The 23016-nt window shown below is 38.1% G+C and overlaps 1 protein-coding gene across 1 annotated transcript in view; it reads right to left on the reverse strand.

Moving 5' to 3' along the window:
• The window catches only part of LOC122809226 (semaphorin-6D-like), a 955253-nt gene that overhangs the window by 590660 nt on the left and 341577 nt on the right, over nt 1-23016 (reverse strand). Inside the window, exon 3 of the mRNA XM_044080542.1 lies at nt 4161-4282. The gene's annotated coding sequence lies outside the window, so the exon portion shown is untranslated. The remainder of the gene's footprint in view (nt 1-4160; nt 4283-23016) is intronic.

Here is a 23016-nt window from a genome sequence, read left to right on the forward strand (position 1 = left end):
TGCATCCATGCTTCCGACTTCTCAGTCTCTTACAAAAGTTACATAGTCAATGTGTGGTCTTGTTTTTATGGTTCCACTGGAGCATATTGTGACAGTCATTCAAGTCATTTACTCAGAAGTATTTTGCATTATCTTCCTTAGAATATGCCTCGTTACTTTAAACTTTATCTTGTGAGTCTATCTCTTTTAATGACATTCCTGTTCTATAACAACACATACCCCATACAAGTGCAGTGTATTTCAATGTCTAAAAGTAGTGCAGTCCTTGAGCCATAAATTACACAAAAGGAATACTTCCCAACCAAACAGCTGTAGTACTGAATGCACAAAGAATGAGGAACTACTGATTAACAACAGTGATGCTGTGAAAAAAAAATATGTAAATAAAAGGATAACTGCCAGTGCAATGAGTTATGTAAATAAAAGGATCACTGCCAGTTCAATGCTACTTTGAATTTAGTGTTTTCAGGACTAGCTTTAATATGCTCGTTCTGCATACATTTCTTCTTGCTTTTGTTTTGTTTCCTGGACTAGACAGCGCAGTTTAAGAGTAAACACCAGTGCACAGGAAGAGGTGAATAAGTGGCGTGATACGATGATCCACAGGTCAGTGACATAATGCTACATAGCATGCTTTAAAAAGGAACACAAATAATGCTCTGAAAGGTAAAGATGTCATTTTGTCCATGCTCATGTCACATATTCATTCACGAGTAACAAGCACAATAGCACATTTTAACATTAAAGTCATAGATGATTTAACTTACAAGAAGGTATCCAGGGAGAAACAAAAGACCTAAACTCCCTCAGTAGGTCATATAGGACCCAAACAGAAAGACCGTGTCACAGCACACGTCTGTATAAAATAACTGCAAACTTCGTGTTTGCAGTTTATCATGGGAGGCATGCAAATTTACACTAAACATAAATGGATTTGGCTCCTTCCCCTCCATCATCATCCCTGTCTATCCTACCTGCTTCACACCTTTTGTTTCTCCAGCTGCTGCACACTCGCTAACCAGTATTTGGTCATGTCCTTAAATTGTACGATTCTCCTCCCTGTTCTACTAGTCACATCGCTCGGTAACTTGCCTTACTAAGGCCAGTAAACTGTTCTATGCATCACCTACCATCTTGTTTCCCCTATGCAAATGTGCTGACAGAAACTCCAAAGTTCCCCATCAGTTTAGCATTTTAAACTGATGTACTATTATCATAACTGCTGTGCAACATTATTTCAGCGCCACTGGTTGCCTGAACCTGTTCATATTATCGGTTCTGCACTGTAACTATAATTCGTGGTCGCTATGAAATTCACATGGAAGAAAACTTCCAAGGTACATTTTCCTGGTTAAACTTTTAAACAATCAATCAAGAGGTAAAAATCTGCTCATTTGAAGGTACACACATGCAGCTTTGTTTGTACTAACTGTTCTCTTTTACACCGCATGTTAATGGGCAAAAAGTGTAAATATTGGCTGTAGGAATGAAAGCAACTTAATGTTTGGTCTGAATCTGACTGACCACCTATCCACCTGATAACCTGCTGACCATTCATTCAATCCTACTATTAGTGTAGTACTCCATGACACCTTGGGGAGTCTCTGCTGCTTAGCAGATCAAACTTACCAGGTTAGCAGATCACCTTATTGGTAATCCATCAAACTAATGCAGTCTGGAGGACAAAAAGAGATGCCAGAGAGTGTGTATTTACAGCTGGTGTGGAGTTTTTGTCATGTTGACTCTCCTATCAGGGCAGCACACATGATACAATGCAAGTAATCAGATAGAGTGGCTTTCACACACTATCTCTGCAAATATCTCTAAGCCAACTAATTCATCCATTGTGTGGTCTTCCACCACAGAATGCTTCTATGACAGTAATTCCCAATCCATCCCTCAGGTACATGAAGTGATGTCATTAAACATTCATTCCTCCTCCCCAACCATCTTCCAAGGTTCCAGGTACAATACCTAACCATAGGCCCCCTGTCTGATAGTCCAGACTAAAATGTCTGTGCCAAAAGAGCTGGTATACTATGATATCATCTAAAACATAGAATACATGAATAACCAGAAGTCTTAACCTCACAACTTTCTCATTTTCTGTAACACATTCTGAAAACAACATCAGTTCTCAGTTACCTACAGTTCCTGTACAGCTCATTGTACAATGAATGATTTTTCAGTACTTTCTTCTCAGCATTAATAAAAGTAGAAGAAAAATGTGTACGTGTGCATTTCTATAAACTTGTTTTACAAACCAGGTGTGTGGACAAACTATAGACACACAGACATATGTATGCATGTATATATATATATATATATATATATATATATATATATATATATATATATGGTTGCCACTGAATTGGTTGGTATGTTTTTGTGGGTATAAAAATGAGTTGAGTACAAGTGTGTGATTGTACATCTGTACAAATCATAGTTGTGTGAATTAGAGCATTATACAGTCTAGCTACGTAGAAGTGTGCAGAAAATGAATATTTGACTGAAAAGGTAGTGGTTGCAAAAATGAGCAACACTACATTATAGCAGGTAGAGTCTGTATATGTGAATGGTTGTGGGTTACAGTTATGTATGAGGAAAGATTAGTGTTGCACCCATTTGGTGTTGTGCATATTCACTGCCCTTTTGTCTTGAGTAATGCTACTGTTATGGAAAAGGTTTTTAGTAACGTATTTTGTAGGGTTAGTGTTAGGATTAACACAAGAGTGAGGTCCTGATGCCTACTTTACTCAAATACTAAGCCCCAACCCTCAGGTAAATATAAATGTTCCCATGATACTGGTCGAAAACGGCAAGGTAATTTCTTAGTTCCCTATTTAAATTTCCCCTAGTCAGTATTATTACCTCCTCAGGTCTCCACTGAAAAGAGGCAATGGGCACAGTGGGGCTAAACTGGTCAACAAAGCATACATACATAAATAAATTATTTGGGGCTTGGGGGTTGATATAATGGTTAAGGTATTCACCTCACAGACACAAGGTACAGGGTTTGATTCTCACCTTTTAAAGGGAAATTGGCTAGGCTGAAAAATGGCACACAAATGCATCGAGCCTAGTACTTACTCATGAACCTATTAGCAAAAAATGAAATATAATACCACTGTATTGGTGAGACCACTTGTCAATAACTGTCCAGTTGCAAAGACCTTATGATGAAAAAAATGCTTACTGAGTCACTGCAGCTTGCATAAAAGTAGCTAAGAAGAGGCAAGGACGACATTACAAGCCCTATGGCACTATGACACTGGGGCAAAATGTCTACTCTTAGAGATCAAGAAGCAGAGAAATTATATTGCTAAGGCAAGTTCAGAGACAAAAGCTTTGCTTTTAATGTTTATCATGGGATGCACGTATAGAATGACATTAGCAAAATAAGTATGAAGGAAATATTTTTTACAGAGCGTTAAGGGCAAAAGTGTCCTATGCAGAGTTAGAACATTCAAGGACAAATAATTAGCAATAGCCCGGGACACAAATCAAGGGAGAGTTACAGGTAATTCAGTGCAATAAAATAAGGACTACGTGGATAAGCACAGATTTGCGACTTGTAAATGAGAATGGGCGTACCAGAAGCAGCTCTTACATGCTCACTCATTTAATATTTTTTGTCATACTGTTATAAAGTATTAGGGAGGGGAGGGTGGCCTAATGGTTAAGGTGTTTGCCTTACAAACACAAGGTGCAGGGTTTGAGTCTCACAAGGGATAATTGGCTAAGCTGAAAAAAATGGCTCACAAGAGCAGTTAGCCTAGTACCAACCTATGAACCTATAATCAAATTAAAAGTAAGATCAATAAACAGAACATGCCCATACTATGGAAATGTACCATTCAGTTAGCTGGTCAAAATCTTCAGCTTGACCTGCATTAAACAAATGACTGCACTGCACTTAGCACTCCCTTCACCATCCAGTTCTAAGTTCTTTCTGTTTAGCGCTGCGCTCTCTAACCCTCTGATACTGCTGCTACATAACACCACTGGCAATGGAGTAGTACACTGCAAACTATCACCGTAGATAGCCATGCTGCAACTGTGACAGGGAACAATAAAGCTGCTCATTTGTCTAGTGCAGTGACAAGCATTAGATGAAGACATATACATAATGACAGCATAACTTGGCAGTGGATGCTTACCTTACGGCACTGAAGAGCTACTGTCCTCACGCTAGAAAAGCAGGCTGACCTGTGGCAGACACCCGTCCTACCTGAACGTCACTTAGAGATGGAAACTTTTAGACATCACAAAAATGCAGTATCTGGTAAAAAAAAAAAAAAGGATGGTTAGTTACATTACTCTTTTTTTTTTTCTCCTTACGTTAAGCCATACACTCAAACGTCATAAGAGGAATTTTTATTCAAGTACTCGCTTTAGAATACTGATCTGACAGGTAGTGTGTCTGACTAGCTCTACCCACAACATAAACAGTGCTGCAAGTCCAGTCCCCTTCACATGTCATATCATATGAATTTAACTCTGAAGAGCCCATAAAAACACCTAGGACTACAACAGATCCATGGATAAAGGAGATACTCTTTTTGAAGTACATGATCAGAGTTGCATGACGTACAGCAGTAACCGTCCTTATTTTTAAATAAAATCTGACAATACAGATTTCAGCAACTATCTCATCAATGCAGCACCAAGAGGTCAATATAAGGGCAATGTGGTTTTAAAGTTTTCACTTATAACCGACTTTAATGGATATGGTTTACAACTTGTCACCCTAGCCCTGAAAAACTCAGATAAGCATGTAATCATGCAGTGATAAAAATGAGAAAATGATACAAAAACACAGACACAATGCCAAAAAAATCAACCACAAGAAACTGCACACATGCTAAACACATAACAGAAGGGGATCTGTACAAGTCATTGTCCACACAATAGAAACTGTACATTGTTTCTTCAAAAACTATTCAATGCATTAACATTGACCCCAGACTAAAAATTTCAACAAATCAGATCATGCATTTAGGGCAAAGCTCCACCATCAACTCTCCAACAACAATATATACACCTGCAATCCACTCACTAAATGCTCACCACTCACAGATAGTCTAATGGCTCTTTCCACACTGACATACAAGTAGAACCTGGATTTCTGAAAATCTTATATTTACACACTGTATAACACAAAACTGCTCATATGTGCACAAACCAAAAAGCAAACATCAAAATGTGCAAGTTCTTAACACAACCCTGCCCTTACTCCTGTTACATGTCACAAACTGCAGTATTTTGCTTATGTATATACACAAGATGGTGTTCTTCCTCATTAATACTCACAATGGCCAAGGACGTAGGAGGAGGCACATGCTAGCCACCAACAGTTTACACCACCCTAGAGTCATCATCCTAGTTCATGGCTTATCAGTGCATCAGGTTATCAACACTTCAGAATTCCAGACTTAGTATTTTTGCATTTATAGCTTCAGGATCAGCATTCAAGGTTCTGGGCTTTAGGGTCTGTCATAATTAAGGAGTTTTAATGTGTTTCTCAGTTGCTACACTGAAAAACAAGGCTGTAGCAAACAGATAATTTGACTAGGCAGTATGCAGCAACCTGCAATGTAGAATCCTCGTCCCAAACATATGCAACCTCTCTTTTGGAAACACAAACAGTACTGCAGTTTTTTTTAAAAGGCTTTATGTAAAATATGTAACACACACATTTGCTCTCGAAGAATAAAATATTTGAATGACTATTACTGATTTTTACCCACTTTCATAAAACAGACCATGTTAATGATGTGTAAGAACATAAAGATATTTTAAAAGGCAACTATTGTCTATATACATTTCATGTTCATACAACATTGTAGCTGTTTTTTTCTATCTTTTTCACCCAAGGGAGCATACATCTGCCAGGTCTCCAGGACTTCACAGCTCTTTTACTGTGTACTGTCATTTATAGCTGCTATCTCACCCCCTCTGGGGCCATACACCTAGTGAGCTTTTCAGAATTTTCCTCTACACATTTCCTACTCACCGCATACATAAATCTTAACCATCATTTCTTGATGTTTAACGTGCATTAGAAACTACCAAGTGTGTAATTTATCTAAGAACACTACCTGAAATCACTTACGCTACTAGAAAAAAAAATCAAAAATGCTGTGCTCAGACTAACCGTAACACAAGCCTGAAATAGCAACAGTTGTTACATACTTGCCATTTTTAGTCTTTTTTCCATGGTTTATAACTGACAACAGTGTTAACGTTTTAACGTGCAATGTGTGTAACAGATTACGTTTTAATTTTTCTTAAAGTTTGCTACTTTTCTATTTCCATACTTTTCTATATACAAGAAATGTACCTTGGAGGCTTTTTCCTATGAGTCACATCTGAAAATAGGTTTGCTCCCATGAGGGCCAACTCTGTCACTCAAATCGCTCAATCAACAAATAATAAAATAAAATACAATAAAACACTTTACCAGCTCCTTTACTTTGTAGTCTCAGAGTTGAGACATGATAGTGATAGCAATGGCAGAAAACAAACTTATTTGAGAAGCCATATGATTCTTCTATTCTGAAAAAAAATCTAATTAAAACATTATTTTGCAGCAGAAGAAACTACTTACTGCATTTATTTAAATCCTAACAAAGAACACAAATCAGACAGTGTCACTGGAAGAAAGATTCACATTCTGAAGGCTAGAACTAATAATGAGTTCTGCATATACATAAATGCAAACAAGATATACCATAACGGGCCAAAGCAAGGTAAACCTACTTTAGCAAAAGGAGCTGCAACATGCTTTACAATTCGTTTGTTAATTTTTTATGACGAGGATGCAAGATGCAATCAAACCTTGCAACCTCTTAGTGCAAGAAAACTGGTCAAAGCCTGACAAAATGAGGAACACAAGCCCAAAAATATGGACAGATTTTAAATATTCCGCTTATAAAATTAGAAAGTCATTAAAGTTAACAGGGTTTGTGTTAACATACATTCTCTGGGGGATTTGAAGTCCAAAACTCAAATGTAAGTCATTATTTGGTGACTTCAATCATCAGTTCATCCCAGTGATTTGCCAGAAAACAACAAATGTTATGAGGAACAGACCAGAAATAAGGCAAAATCTGGGCATTCTGCAGAAATCTGGACAGTTGAGAGGTATGGATCATGCAATATCTTTTAAGGACCAAGACAACATTATAGGCAAAAGCAAACCTGATTGAAAAAATAAAGCATGTCAGTATGTTAGCCTGAATGAGGGGATTTCTGGTTAGATTAAAATCCAAATTAGTAATATTTAAGAGTGCTACACAAACATTAGTACAGCATAGAACAGCAAGCCACATTTTTAAAAAGTAATCCTTTAACTCATTCACACCTACAGTACTATTCACTCAGTCTTTGTATCCCTGCCTACAGCACTCATGTCTACAGCCTCTATTAGCACTTGCTACTTTAAATTAAAAATATTCATTGTGTGAGTAATTTAAAATTGCACAACGTATTTCTGTTTTCACCTGTGCTTATTTAAATGCATGCAATAAAAAGTTATAGCTACAGTTTGAACATAATAATGCACATTTTCCATTATTTTTTTTTAAGTTATCTAGTAGAGCCCCAACACTCCTGTTAACTCATAAGACATGCATCTGTAGTTTGTTGCACCTGCAAGGCCATCATCCATTATTCTGCATTTTAGTCTACAAAATATGCAATTCAAGGGTATATTTTCACCCCCCCCCCCATTCCAGATAATAGTTACTATCATTTAACCTCGGTGTTCTCTACTATTTATCAGACCATTCTCTGAAGAAATATCATCTTTAGACCAAGAAAATCAGAATTTGAGGCATCTGTGCATTTTGACAGAACTGGCTGAAAATTTTCACCTTTCCTCACCTTTCCTTAGATTCACAATTAAGAAATGCGGTGGTGGTGCTGCGGTAGCATTGTCGCCTCACAATTAGACGTTGCCCGTTCGATTCTCAGTTAGAGCTTTTTCTGTGTGGCGACATGCGTGAATGGGCGTTCGTTCATTGAAGGTTGTGCGTTAGGCCCAGCAAGCCAGCACGTAAAAATCTACTGCCAATCATTAGCGGACCGGAGTTCCGCTGTGGCGACCCCTAACCGGGAAAAGCCGAAAGACAAACAACTTATATTCACAATTAAGCCAGTTTAAAAACAGCACAATCAATGACTGCGACTACACAACAATTTTCAAACCCTCAGTCTTTTGATCCTTAAACTAAATACTTTACCATTACTTTGGCTGATTTATTCTCAGTGTTCAAGCCTTTACAAGTTTTACTTCACTTGCATTTGTGGATATTTTGGAATATGTAGAATTTCTTCTGCATTTAACGTTCTTACCTGTGACAGGTGCTGCCATTAAAGTACAAAACTTTTAATGCTCAAGTTCCCAGTGTTAGAATAGATGCCTACTTAGCAAGCAAGATGTCATTTGGGCATACTTCTCAACTTTCTTGATTTTTGCCCACTACATTTTGGGTCTTACCCCTGATAACATTTGTGGTTTTCTTTGTTGAGGGCGTCGGTCACTAAATAATGACATATATTTGAATTTCAGATTTCACATCCTTCAGAAAATGTATATAAATGCAAAATCTTGTTATTCTAAAAACTGAGAATATAAAAGCAAAATTTAAAATATTTCCCTATTTTTTGGATGTTTGTCAGCCATTACTTTTTTTTAACTTTGTTTCTGAATCTTCAGCCAAGAGGTATAAAACTATGTATTCATATAAGTGACTTGAGCTCTTCTCCTGGCTGGTGTTTTAACTGTAAAACACTAGAATTTTTATTTTTTTTAAATATTATGCTACTCACATTGATGGGAGATGCCTTCAATGAATGGAGAAAGTTGGACAGACAGAAACCCTGGTTAATTTTTCACTATAGTCTTAATGATTCATGTAGGAAGGAACCACTAATTCTGAAGTAGATTCAGTGGATAACTCTCTTTTATTAGAACGGCCACAGGGGAAAAGCTGATATGCCATAATACCCCAATGGGAAGAAAAGAACACTTTGCCCAAACCCATCATATTATACTGCATGAAAGATCATTATAGGTACAACTGGTGAGTAAGAAGCTTTCTCTGATAAAAATCTGTCGTATTCCGATAAAGGCTGACTGGCATGGTTAACTATTATGGATGGCTACAGACACATTTTATAATTACTGTCCATTGTGTAACTGAGATGGAATGTGCAAGGCTGGTGATAATCATCATAACACAAATAGCCATTAAGACAATAGCCCAGGTATGAGGATTAAAGATTGCAATCCTCTTTTGATAAACCTGCACTGCAACTTACCAGCAGCAGGCTAGGAACAGACTAAATAAATCATACAACCACTGACACCCCTTTCATGAGCTGAATGACTTTGTTTCAACAGACTGAATCAGTTCTGCAGTGCCATCAGCAGCTACAGCAACCAGAGATTCACCTGACATTCTTGTAGCTGTTAAACATACAACCACTGACACCCCTTTCATGAGCAGAATGACTTTGTTTCAACAGACTGAATCAGTTCTGCAGTGCCATCAGCAGCTATAGCAACCAGAGATTCACCTGCCATTCTTGTAGCTGTTAAACAGACGAGGCACCTGCAAAGGAACTGTTGCAGGGTCCAAACGGAACTTTCCTAATAGTGATACTTTAACAAGACCCGACCTACAGCTGACGATGAGCCAGGCAGTTTGTCCAACTAATCAAACCAATGGCTTTAGAATATGAGAGCATATAGTGAGTGCAGATATAGTAGGGAGGCTTTCCTCTGTTAGCTCATCTCCACAGTAAAACATTTCTGTATACAGTAGTAGTGGAACATTTTTTATTCATAGTCTAGGCACTGGGCCAGATAATGCTGCATTAAGATAGGCAGGCTACTAAATTGAACATATTCCAGATCAGCTTGTTGCTTCACCTGAAAGATAGGGCCATAAAGATACATTTTCCATCAAATCAATTAACAGCAACTCTGAGACTTTTCTTCGGATAACCTGACACCTTGTCTTTACACTTCATTGATTAAGTCAACATGAACTGTGGTGCAATGAGTAGCAGAGATGCCTTACAACAAGAGATTTGCTGGTTCGGTTCTTAGCAGGGACACTTTCTTTACAGGGGTCTGCATGTCCTCTCTGTTCGCCTGTTTTTTTTACAGATACTTCAGTTTCCATGCACATCCATACTCGATTTTTGTCGTAGGTAGTATGTGCCGGATAAGACTACTTCAGTAGAAGACTATTACAGAGACCTAGGAACTAATTCTAGACAATCTCATAATTATTTTAGGCTCCCCAATGTCTAAGAAAAATAAAACTGTGTCAAAAATAAATATTTTTGTTTCTATTTATTCACTATAATATGTTTTTGTTTATATCTTGAAACCAAATGCTACTACAGATTCCTTAATGTCATCTTAATATCAAAAGCTAAAAACTCTTACAACTCTATTTGTCTGTAGTGTACATAAGTATTGCTTTTTTAATAATATGGACTATCAGAAAAATATATTGAGACAGAAGGAGTCCATTCTTATTATGAAATATGGCACTTAATTTCCCCATGGTCTAAATAGGGAATGTAACTGGCAAAGCCTTATTTAGGGCTATATCTTTAAGTATTTATTTTGTCATGTTTTAATTGAATGATAGTTTAATTTAATTTGATTGTTTTATGATTGTATATAATGTGGTTTTTTAGAAACTTTAGGATTTTACTCTGTAAAGAATAGAACTGTTACTTTTGGAAGTGTATTGAATCGCATTGAATAAACCATCCAGACTTTGAAAGTAGAGCTGGGACTCACTTTTTGTTCTTGTTGTTGCTAATTGCTTTTTTAATGTTTTGAAATTTTGACTCTCCATACACTGTTTAGTTGATTATTTATGCTGATTATTTATGTTGAATATGGTATAATCTTTATCATTTAATTGACTAATGTGCTCTGTACACTCTGTTGGTTTATGTTACAAGTCAAAAGGGCCATGTTACATTGGTTCACTTAGCTGGTAAGCAAACAACAGGTAATCAAATAAATTTCCTGATGAAGGTAGCTTACTGAATACATTTGGTTTATCCTTACTGAATACATTTGGTTTATCCTTTGACTTATCTAGTATGTCCATGGACACTGCAGTGTGGCTCAATTGTCCATTTACCCTCTAAACTGCAGGGCAGAGAAACTATCCAGCCCCATTATGACACTGTAGCATAGACTGGTCGCGCACTCTCTCTGTGACAGGGTAGGGAGGAATGGGCATCCCAGCACCTCTTAAGTTATTACATATAATTAAACATCCAAGTGCTACTCTGACATGGGTCTGCATTCCTATTTCACAGTGTAAAACAAGTGTTCAGCTTCCATAACATACTGCAGCATAGACTGAATGCCCAGCACTCTACTCTTATACCAAATGTGTGGAATGAATGCCCTAAGTGTGTGCTAAATTAATCCATCTCTGATAGAGATAAACAATAAATAGCTGTGTTGGTGCAGCAGTAGCGTTGTCACCTCACAGCAAGAGGTTCTCCTGTTCGATTCTCAGCTGGAGCGCTTTCCGTGTGGAGTCTGCATGTCCTCCCCGTGGTCGAGTGGTGTTCAAAATACATGCGTGAATGAGCGTGCCTTCATTGAAGGTTGGGCGTCGGGCTGGCAGCTCAGCACTGTAAAAACCTACTGCCAATCATTAGCGGGCCAGAGTTCTGCTTTGGCGATCCCTAATCGGGAAAAGCCGAAAGAAAAACAAACAACGTATTAGCCCCAAGAAGGACTTCTTTGGGTGATTCATGGCATGGTGGATGAGAAATGTCCCATTATAAACCATGGGAAAAAAAAAATCTGCTGAAGATTACCAAAAAGATTTCCCATCACTTTTCTTCCATTAACAAGTTATGCAAAACAGACATACAAAGGTCTTCTGCTTTTAACTTTAAAGAGTAATTAATTATTGCAAGCCAATGTGCCGGTATTTATATTCCTACTACATCACTGTTTTATTCCCTTGTCTAGTTTCCAATGATTATAATGAGGTGATTAATGTTTTCATGTTAAAAAATTCAGACAGAATACCAACTGAATTTTAACTCTGCTCTTTTGAATAAAACCACCAGTGAAATATTTGTTAAATAATTTTCGTTTTTGCAAGCTACAACACATTTGTAACATTTGGTACTGATACATTTATATGCATTGTTTATACTGTGCTGATCTGCCTTCTTCATTGCTTATTCTGCAGTGACTTTGCCTGTCCATGGCAGAAACTAGTCCACACAGATCAACCCAGAATTCTGGGGGCTAGAGAATGACTATTAACAAAATAAAATACTGAAGCAGTACTGCTCAGATGAAAAAAAAAAAGACCAGCATGCGTATCAGAGTCCTGTAAGGACTGCTCATCTTTTAAGGGCAATGTTGAATGTACAGTGATAATGCACAGGCATCAATGACTTAACAATGATGTTTTGCAAGGCAGCAGATAACAACTTTGTGTAAACAGTATCTGTATTTTGAGCACTGTATAAACAGTATCTGTATTGTGAAAATGAACAAGAAGCCTCCTCCCACCATCATTACAGTAAACTATGGCAAATGCACATTCAGAAAATAAAAATGAATTAAAACTGTTTCTGAAGTCACAGATTAAATACACATTCATCAGAGCAGCCTGATTCATGTCCAACATGCGTACAAGAATTGTACGGTGACCCTCCTGTGCATGAGTAGGACTCCAAAAACCAAAATATAGTACTATTTACCAGAACCCATGTTATCTGAGGTAACGCAAGGTCACCACTGAAAAAATGAAAGATAACATGTTTGGAATTCTCAGTAAATCACTCGTATGAGGACAATCCATCTCAGTACACATTACTAGAATTAAACAAAAATATGTCTCGAGTTGTACTGACTCCTGGATCAGCATGTAATGACATGGAAATCTGCAGATATAGCAGACACAAGGATTATGTGGGGCAAATAATGTGTGCAGGACCCTATTTCTTGGTGTGCAGCTTTAACCTGCATCTGAACTACAACACAGGACATTCCAGTCATCATAAATACAAACTGCAACCTTGCATACCTCTCAGCTGTCCCTAATTTTGCCTCATATTTCTCCCCTGTCCCTTATAAAACTTTTGATTTTCTAATAAATCACTTTGAATTATAGACGGTCAATAACGCCAAACATTAGAGATTCCTATTTATTATTCAGAAAATGTACGAAGATGCAAAGCCTATTGTTTTATCAACTTATGTGCATTCGAATTATATTTAAAGTTTGCCCCTGGTTTTTGGTTTTCCATCCCCCCATTATTTTTGGCCTTGTCCAGAAATCTTGAGTAAGGAACTTTAGAGATATACATCCCTGTGCTCACCAAAAGCAGAGGAAAAAATGCATCGCTAATAAAATGAAACAAATTAATAAATACAGTTCTTACTTCTTGCTTAATGTATTGAACTGTCTTGAAACCATATGGTCAAATGGTGATAATAAACCACTAACAGTAAGGAAGGAATGACCGTACCATCCAACTGTGTGTGGTTCCAGGACGGAACATGCAGGATATCTGTATGCAGGTTAATATACAGCTATATATGTAATGTGCATCCACTTCTAAAAACAATTAAAACAGGCTGCATCTTACTCAGGGTCTTGATTGCCAAGGTATGGCATCTGATAGAAAGCTGACATAATGGAAGATTCCCTTTAACAGTGCATTAGTCTAACAGAAAAAAATACACCCACACAAGGAGGAGTTAAAGGTTATAGGTTGGATAAAACAGAATGCTACATTTGAATCTCATTGGCCCCTGTAAAGCCCTGAGGATGTTAATCAATCAATCTCTTTGTATCCCTAGCACACACACAATCCGGAAAGTCCTTTACTTCAGTTAAGTATAAGATAATTATAAATAAGTTAAATTATAATCATTAACATCATTGTCAAAAGCCATAAGGATGAAGGGCCAAGTCTCTACCAGTCTGCCAACCCAGTTAATGGCCAAACAAATAAATGGAGAAGCATTTTTATTTAAGCAGACCACTGTTTTACTTACATAAAGTTCTTCCTTTCTGTCTCCTATAGTATCTAAAAAAAGCAGTAGCCTTGTATAAAGAAAACTAAAGAAAAAGTTCTCCTGTAGCAAACTGGATGATTTTTCCATTATTGCACCTTTTGGTGAGCATGAAATGTTCTAGCACTTGTTTAATATGGTTGGTGGTCAAAACAGAATTCCACAGGCTGATGTTTTCTAACGTATCTGCCCCAAAACAGAACTGAATCCTTCTTGGAGGGCAAACTGTATGCTCCAGGACTGCTTTGTACAACTTTACTTTTAGTAACTGATGTCTGGTCTCATGCTACACCCTATGAACTGGGCATGGCTTATCCTTGCATTATTAAAACAACAGGTTAACAATGAAGTGATTTTCCAAACTTTTTTTTTATTTTTATCTTTTACACTACATTGTGTGGTGCTATAGTGGTAGTTGCTTGCAATGAATTCTTCCTAAAAATGAAGATCAGCGTTTTTATAAAATAACTCATTTTTTATTTAATCCAATGCTTTATATTTAAGTGTTTGTTTCTAATCATAAATATCAGCAGTATGTTTATACTGTAAACAGAGAAACAGCACTATAAGTCAGGATGTTTCATATTTCATCTTATTACACTGTTTAATTATGGACTTAAATCACCCATCTTAAAAGACCCTTGTTAAATCAATGGTCTTAACTGCAAAAGTAAATATAATGCAAACAAATATGACATATAAGACATATTACCTACAGACATTTACAAATTACACCACCACAGAAATTATCAGATTACATCACCTCACTTCCTTGAGCTTTTATCATAAGCATTAGGTATAGCTTTACGATCAGAAGAGAACAGTCAGCCGAAACAGTTGCTGAAATACAACTTTTTTTTCTATTAAAGCTAGTCATTATCACTGATGTTAGGAAAATGCATCTTGCAGGTAACTTTACTGTGTTGTTGGCATCAAAAAATTTGGCAGGTATATATTTTGCGGAAATACTTTAAGATCATGCTTTTAATTAAAAAATCTCAGAAATCTTCTGGAGTATCCATGAAGTTTCTTTACTTTTCATTCTTCAAACTTCAAGGTATCCTGTGAACCTCTAACTTAATAAGCATCCACCATGCAGTCATAGCAAGGATGGGGTGAAAGGGGCAGCTAGCCCAAGCTCAAGCACTTAGAAGGTTAGGAGGCATGACTGGTGTTTATTTGTAAGTAACAATTAGCTCCTGATCTTTCCCTGCAGTAGTGCTTCCTGTAGTGATAAAAGAATGTAAGCAACCGCGATCACCAATTGTATACATAGCCATTTAAATACAGTCATTCAGCATGATTTATAAACTGTAGATTAGTTCCGAATAGCGACTTTTTTTGACCCTTCGATCATATACTATGGATGGATGTTTGAAAAGCCAAATACTTCTTTCTTTTTTGGTCTACAACTTTGGTGATTTGGAAGTGGGTGCCAAATAAGGGACCGTCAAGGGCAGCTGACAATCTAGCTACAGTCCTGACACATCATCTAATTAGCAGTAAGTGTTGTTCTGACCTGATTCTCACCACTTCCTCATTGTTTCCAAAATATTTGCCAGATAAACAGAAGCTCTTATTCTCCTGGCCAGTCTACAGATTTTTTTAGCTGCTTGCTGGCTGTGTATCATGGAGAGTAAAGGTTAGGAACTGTTAACACACTATATGCTGCAATCTTAGGTTTCATTTTTCCCAGTTTTATATTCTTTTCTGAGAAAGTCATTCAGCTAAGCCGGAGCCTCTGGTTCAATGCTGACAAAAATGGCATCTGCTCCTGGTCACTTGGTCAGCAGCTAAATGCAAAAAAAAATTAAGTCTCTGTAGTGTGATATAAAACACCTTGCTAAAGGAACAAGACCTTTGATAAAGCAAAACGCATTGTTTTCCCTGTGTGGCAGGTTTGAAGTGAAGTTATCAAGCAGAACACCTTAAAATTCAACAAATATCCCATTTTTCAAATAAGACTATTTTGAAAACTTTTTTCTCCACGTCTTGACATTTAAAAACAATTACACAGAGACTGGCTATTTCTTTAGAAATGCAGGACTCACTGGACTGAGAAGCATAACATCATTAGAATGTCATGTGCACTGCAAAAACAAAACAAAAAGTAACGTGCATTGCAATTATTAAGGCATGCCCATATAGCTTAAAATTCTGTGCATTCTATAGCCATACCACATACATTGCATTAACATTACATGAAGAAATATAAGAAATGCTGGCACTCGCACAAATAGCTTTCTTATTGTATTGCTTTGAATACATTATAGTTGCTGTTATAACAGAGTAAAGGGGATTCGATAACCTCTGGTGATAATTCTCTGCACCCAAGTATCTGAAGTTATCAACAGCCAGGCTGTCTGGTGCAGTGAAAATCTTCCCCTACTGCTTCCACAGGTAAACAATCGGGCCTCCAATTCAGGAGTGCTGGTAGGGCTGTTCGGAGAAGGAATCTCTGGGGCCCTGATTTTGTGGACTTCTGCTGCCACAGGAAGAGCATCTTCCACTTGAACCCCCCCCCCCTGCTCAGAGGGGAGTATTCAACACATGTGTCCTGAAAAGGCCCTTGGGACTTTATGAACCACATTTTTCCATTTCTCTGACTTCTAGAGTAGGATCGGTGAGAATTAGAGAAACGAATGCCCACAGCAGAAAGGGTCTTTCCAACTTTTTCACACCTGGTCATTGTGTTTCTGACTTTGGGGCCAAACAAGGAAGGTACATCAATAGGAGCATTGACAAAGGAAGATTTGAAAGGTTCTGCAAAGTCACACAAATGCATCCAGGCATGGCACCTTATGGCAACACCTGAACCCGCTGCCCTAGTCATTCCTTCGGCTGCATGAGCGATGAGCCACATGGACTAGTTCGATACAGAATCCAGTGTGGCAAGCTGAGAGGCAACTTTATCCTGCATGTCACAAAAGGAAATATTGCCAGCTCAGCTCGCTGGACTTTTGTAAATAATTATATGTCAGTTGTGAATGTCAACACGATTCATATGCTGGTGTTACAAATGTATTAGAACTGTATGTTATGAGTATGTCAAACTACTGGTACAGAAGTGTGTGTGAAAAGGGTTTGTACAGTACTGAGCTTAAAGATACACCCACAGTGTACCCTACCGGAAAATAACAGAAATGTATACAAACTGTGTAAATGTATATATTTTAACAGTGGGAACTGACACATAGAAGGTTAACTTGCAAAACTTCAGTAAAATAGTTGAAATTAAATTGCTTTATAAGCACTTAGTAACATAGATGGTTTCAATGCAGCAAGTAGACAGTATGTCTAAAACTAGGGAGCCTTCTGCAGTGTTTTTTTAAGTGTTTGTTTTATGTCTTCCAGCAGCTGCAGACATCTTAGGGCTATGTATTTTCACAGGGAGATGTGAAATGCTGGCAGTTTCTATCAATGGAGCTTTTCACCTAGGATAGTCAGGTGACAAAATGTGATGTCATGCTGCAAGTATCCCAGCAGCAATATTTGAGAAATTTAAAAGCTCTCAGAGAGAGAGAGAGAGAGAGAGAGAGAGAGAGAGAGAGAGAGAGAGAGACTGCACATTTTGTATCCATCTTTGACCAGACAACATCATCTAGAAGATTCACTCACCACACTTGCCTTGCTATGAGAGTAAGTAAGTCCAGGGTACAGTAATTTCTTTTAGATTCAGTAAGGAATATAGTAAAGATTAGTTTAGATGTTTTCTGTATTTATTTGAGACTGTTGTTTGTTGCAATGTTGTTTTAAATATTTCCTGTGATTTTAAACTCTGAAGTCACGTCTTCTTCTTTCGGCTGTGAATACATATTTAGTATGGTCTTGTTCTTTTACTATTTATTATTAAACATATTTAAACCTATCTTTGTGGCTGATATCTATGAGGCATATTTAAGCTCTGAGAGTACTTGCATATCTATTTGGTGGCATTGTGCAGGTCACTCCTTGCTCTTGGTCAAACTACCATTTGAATTAATAGTAACATTACACAGTAAGATTGGCCACCCTTTGCTAAGGGCCTTAAAGTAGCTGATAAGTAGTGGCTGGTGGCGATGGAAACTACCTTATAGTCTGGGCAGAAGGGGGCATACCTAGTAAATCTGTGGCAGCCTTTCCCAGGTGTGTGTGTGTGTGTGTGTGTGTGTGTGTGTGTGTGTGTGTATGTATGTATGTATATATATATATATATATATATATATATATATATATATATATATATATATGTATATATATATATATATATATATATATATATATATATATATATATATATATACACACACACACACATCTATATATATATATATATATATATATATATATATATATATATATATATATATATATAAAACTTCAAAGTGTGTGTGTGTCAGCTACTTGGGCAGGGACAAGAAGCAGTGGTTGGACAGTGGGTGCTGGAGATCTTGGTTTGGCACTCAGCTGAGATCTCAACCCTACAGCTGTGCCAGTGGGGAGTCTTATTGGGAATCTGGAGAAAGAGGGACAAACCAGCCCCAGACTGACTGTGGTTTCTGTGTGCTCATAAGGGAAATCGCACTTTACTGTGTGTGTACTTGACATCATTCCAGTGTGTACATTCCCCACTGTTGCCAGTGAAGAGGATTGAGGCTCCTTGATTACTGGGCCAGTGTTGGGGCATCACACCACAGCTCGTCAGACACAGCTCCGGTGAGGGTATCCGATAGCTCCTTCATCAGATCCCTTTGGAGTCTAGTAAAGTCTGCCATGAAATTCAAGGACTTAAGAGCGAAAGTCGATGACACAAAGACCCCCTTTCCAAACCTGTCCATCGTCCGAGACTCTTGGTTAGGCAGGTGGACATTGGAACTCTCCTCAGCAAGTTCCTTTTTGATGGCCGCCACCACCACCACCATGGTTCATCTACTGCTAAACTCTTTCCCCACTGTGGTTGGTCTTCTGGAGCCGATAAGATTTTGTCCTGCCTCCAGGGAATTGTCTCTATGGAATCAGGAGCCTTCCACACCCGCTGTGCAATAAGCTTAATAAGTTCGTCAGCAGGTGGTGTCACCCAGGAAGTAGATGGGCAAGCACCAAAAGCCTGGAAGAACACAGATTCTTCTGAGGATGGGTTTGTGGACTTCCAATAACCCCTCTGTTTTAAGATTTCCAGGATGTCTCCAAATGAGACATCTTCAGGCAGTAATCGGGGGGAACCCTCCCCTTCATCGTAGTCCATGTCTTCCATGACAGATTCTTCTGGAGAATCTAGACGCTTCCTCTTACTAGTCTTCTTACAGTGTGGTTCCTCAGTGGGAATCTCTAAGAAAGACTCCAAAAAAGAGGGGCCCTGAACAGGGATATCTTGCCGTTTCAGTGCCTGCTGTCCCGATGTGAGAGATGGTGACAGCTGCAGTCCAGAAGGTACAAATATGTGACACTCCAAAGTAGAAGGGGCCAGCTAAGAGCCCACCAAGGCTAGCGCTTTCTCCAAGATCTGGAAGGTAGGCTCACCCGAAGAGGAATGGGAGCCCAGGACCAAGAAAGACTACCCTGAAACCGGTGTCACACACTGCTCTGAAGGATTGCCCTCCAAAACAAAAGTTGGGGAAGAGTCAAAAACTCCCAGGGTTCTAAGTGCCACAGACGGCCCCAAACATACAATTGGTACTATACCACAGCCCTCCTAACCAACAGCAGAACTATGGCCCCAAGAGTCTATCGATTCTGAGGGAGCTGAGGACATCACAGCTGATCCAGGTACTGAAGGAGCAGCTTCTATCAGCACTGTAGTAGCTGGAACCCAGGTAATCAAAGTGCTGGGCTCCGAACCTAAAAGTGAGATCGGAGGAGGAAGAGAAGGAGGATTCATGGTAGTACAGACTTCAACTCCGAGATGGAGGTAGGTCTCAGCAAGTGAGGGAAGACCACTGATCACCAAAAGCTGATCCACTAATCTCACCATGTCTATCTCGGAAAGACTTCTGGTTGATCAGACCAACATCTCTGAGGGAAACTCAGGCCTATGCACGAATGGACTGGGGAGTTGAACCAAAAAGGGGTTTATTGAAGGGGAGTATCTTGTTCTGGGAGGTACGAATGTTTCAAGCTTTGGCACCGTATGCTGAGGAGCAGATGGAGAAGTCAGAACTGAGTGGGAGGTTAAAGATGCTGGCGCCGACGAAATTGTCGGTGCAAAGACTGTTGCTGCCAAGGTTGTCAAGATCAGTGCAGAAACCATTGATACTGAGGGGGTCGTGACTGTCTGTGCCAAAGGCTGTTTCACAACTAACTTTGGGACCTTATTCTTCGGTTCTGAAGAGATTGAAGAAACCAGAAACTTATGCCTTTTGGAGTCCAGTGCCGATGGTGAGCTCGGCACTGAATGACTTCTCTTTTTCTGCCCAAATTTAGAAGACTCTGGCTCAGATAGGGCTTCTTCAACAGAGGATTTTAATAACCCCTTTTAAAATCACCTTATTCCGGTGCTCTGCTAGGGTTCTTGAACTAAAACTTTGACAGATCTTATAATTTGTTTCTAGATGGGATGCACCCAAGCAATATACACATGAAAGATGCCTGTGTGAATTGGGCATCTTTCTTCCACAATCTTGGCACTGCTTAAAATCAGATGTATCTTTCTGCTTTTCCACCATTTTAAAGAGATCACGCACACACACACTCGTAAAGCACAGGAAAGAGAACCTACCAACAATGGTAGGGAGAAATACCTATAAAGGTAATCAGAAAGGGAAAATACCAGCAATGGTATCAAAAGAGATTACCAAAGAGGTAAAAAGCAAGGGGGGGAAAGGAAAAATTACCAATGATGGTAATAAAGAATACCGTTGGATAAAAGGGTAGAGCTGATTTAGATGCACACACACCACACTAAATAATACAGTAGAAATAGGAAATAAAGTATTCTATAATGTAGAGAGCAAGTTTTAAGGGAATATATATATATAGATATATAGGTTCACAGCTTAGTACTAGGCTAACTGCCTTTGTGGGCCATTTTAAGCCTAGCCAATTACCATTTCTGAGAATCAAACCCTGCACCTTGTGTTTATAAGGTAAACACCTTAACCACCATGCAAACCTCCAACCACATCAAATAATCATAGATCAAATCACTTAGCTGGACAGTATCGGCTGACACGTGTTGTACCAAACGAGATCTGGGGTAATGGAGAGAGGGACATTATGGGTATAGTCTTAGCTCGAGAGTTTTTTGGCTGGCATGAGCTGTATAATGGTCGAGTCGGTTCCGTAGGGTTGAACAGGGTTCCATTCGTCAAGAATGAATGAAGATTGACAACATCAGATACATTGTTGTTCCTGTGTGGCAGGTTTAAAGTGATGTTATCAAGCATAACATGTTAAAATTCAACAAATATCCCACTTTTTCCAACAAGACTAGTTTGAAAACTTTTTTCCCCATGTCTTCACATTTAAAAACAATGGCACAGAAACTAGCTATTTCTTTAGAAAAGCGAAACTCACTGGACTGAGAAGCATATCATTAGAATGTCATATGCACTACAAAAACAAAACAAAAAGTAATGTGCATTGCAATTATTAAGGCATGCCCTTTATATAGATTAAAATTCTGAGCACTCTATAGCCATACCACATACACTGCATTAACATTACATGAAGAAATATAAGAAATTCTGGCACTTGCACAGGTAGCATTGCTTTGCCCACATTATAGTTGCTGCTATTTATTCCTGCTAACAAACACAGAGCAAGCAACACAAGATATTTATCATGAAATGTAGAGCACACTGAAATATTACCAACATTTATTCAATCAAAAACAAATTTTTCAGAAACACAATCTCACTTTTTTCATAAATATCATACATAAATCATGGAAATGTACAAGGAATAAATAAGGAAGAAAGTCGTATAACATGTAACCAATGTTCAGAACGGGCGTTGAGCTGAATTAGTTAATAATAGAAAGAGTCAAGTCAAGGAATTTATTAAATAATTCTACGTTTTTATTAGTTACGATGGACGTTCAGTCCCTATTTACTAACATCCCTAATGGCACAGGAATCGAATATGTTCAGCATTATTTAACACAGAACACAGATTTTTTGCCTTCCAAGGCAGACCTTATAGGTCTAGTTATACTGGAAAATAATATTTTTGTTTTTGATAGTGGTATATATTTGCAGAGGGATGGCGTAGCTATGGGCACATCTTGTGCCAATAGCTACGCCAACCTGGTGATGGCATGGTGGGAGAAAAATATGCTATTAACAACTTTTAATTTTGAGAAATATGTTTTATTTTACAGGTGTTTTGTGGATGATTTATTTTTTATTCGGATTGGTACCAAACATGAGTTGGATACATTTTTTGATCAAGTTAATTCACTTACTTATTTTTTAAAGTTTACTATTACATCTTCACCTATAAGTATAGCTTTTTTAGATGTATATGTAGAGCAACTAAGTAACAGGCAACTTAATACAGGGGTGTTCAGGAAATCCTGTTTTAAGAACACGTTGCTACATAGGGAAAGTATGCATCCCCAGCATATTTTCAACAATATTATTAAGGGACAAGCCATCAGGGCTTCAAGACTGAATCCTATACAGTTTGATTTTGGTTCAGAGTTATTGAATCTACAGGATAGATTCATATCTAGGAACTATAAAATAGATGAAATTAAATTAGGTTTCCAGTCTGCTGAAAGCATGACAATTAATAGAGCTTGCCCCTATTTTTCTGACCAGGGGATTATAGCTTATAACACTGATATGGTTAAGACATCCATTGATACATCTTTGCAAAAAATTTCCCTATATTATACTAGTGATTTTTATCACATTAAGGAAATATTAACTAAACATTGGAATGTCCTTACAGTTGACCCTTATATAAAGAAATTAATAGGTGAAAAGCCACATTTCCTG

Source organism: Protopterus annectens, chromosome 8.part0 (assembly GCF_019279795.1).
Source record: "Protopterus annectens isolate FY-2018-M chromosome 8.part0, PAN1.0, whole genome shotgun sequence".
NCBI lineage: Eukaryota > Metazoa > Chordata > Ceratodontiformes > Protopteridae > Protopterus > Protopterus annectens.